At 24.6% G+C, this 943-nt stretch overlaps 1 protein-coding gene across 7 annotated transcripts in view; it reads right to left on the bottom strand.

Annotated features, from left to right (window-relative positions):
• Positions 1-943, bottom strand: part of LOC100161432 (voltage-dependent calcium channel subunit alpha-2/delta-3) — a 30,107-nt gene that overhangs the window by 22,387 nt on the left and 6,777 nt on the right. The window contains exon 1 of one of the 7 annotated variants that reach the window (XM_029487210.1): positions 622-810. The exons of the other annotated variants lie outside the window; for them this stretch is intronic. The gene's annotated coding sequence lies outside the window, so the exon portion shown is untranslated. Of the gene's footprint in view, positions 1-621; positions 811-943 lie in introns of those variants that run through there. 7 annotated transcript variants of the gene reach the window in all.

Here is a 943-nt window from a genome sequence, read left to right as displayed (position 1 = left end):
CTTAACTCATGACCTATAAGTCACGTGTTGACCCTAAGGCCTAAACTAAAATAAAATAATAGGTGGTTAAATCATAAAGTAATAAGATTTTGAGTTTAAGGTAATCATGATGTTGTATTTCACATGTTTAAAGAATAATAATAATTTTTTTAAATAATAATTTGAGCATGGCCTTACAATTTAGAATAATACAATTTGGCTTCACAAAGTGAATTATAGTATACAGAATAATAAATTTGTTCACCATGAGGAATGGAAAATGTAATCATAAATATAACAGGGCAACTACAATAAAATAATAAATTTGGTCAATAATAACATGCTGATTTAAAAATATATTTTCTGGTAAGTACGCCAAGTATCAAATGCCTACATAATATAATATTAATAAATAAATAAGTTTTTTTTTCAAATTAAACAATAAAATAATATAGGATAAGGAAAACTTATTAGTTAGTTGTAATTATAAATATAATAAAAATAAACGAATAGGTACACTGATCACAAGTTTGATCGTCAATTATTCAAAATTAAATTGTAATTATAAAAATAGTAAAAATATATATGAACAAATAAATGATTTTCGAAACTTAAACTCATCGAGAACTAATAACGGTTTACCTTTTTCACTGAGAGATTTTGTAAAACGATCCATATTGTAACGTCAAACAACTCAAACTAATACTAAACGACTAACAAGACATAAGTATTGGATACCTATCAATATGATTTATATTTATATTGGGTATCATCAATGTTTATTCTATATACAGTAAATTGTGTGCAACGAGGCAATTAGGCTGATAAAATATATCCGATGATAATGAAAACTATTGTTTTCATCCATCACTCAAATGCATACTGCCTGATCAAAATAATATGTGCGTTATAATAATAACGTTTCATAAAATTCCCGATACTGTTATAAAATATATTAAAACTT

Source organism: Acyrthosiphon pisum, chromosome A1 (assembly GCF_005508785.2).
Source record: "Acyrthosiphon pisum isolate AL4f chromosome A1, pea_aphid_22Mar2018_4r6ur, whole genome shotgun sequence".
NCBI classification, from domain to species: Eukaryota; Metazoa; Arthropoda; class Insecta; order Hemiptera; family Aphididae; genus Acyrthosiphon; species Acyrthosiphon pisum.
Note: the sequence above shows the minus strand (reverse complement) of the source record. Positions and strands in the feature narration are given on the sequence as shown.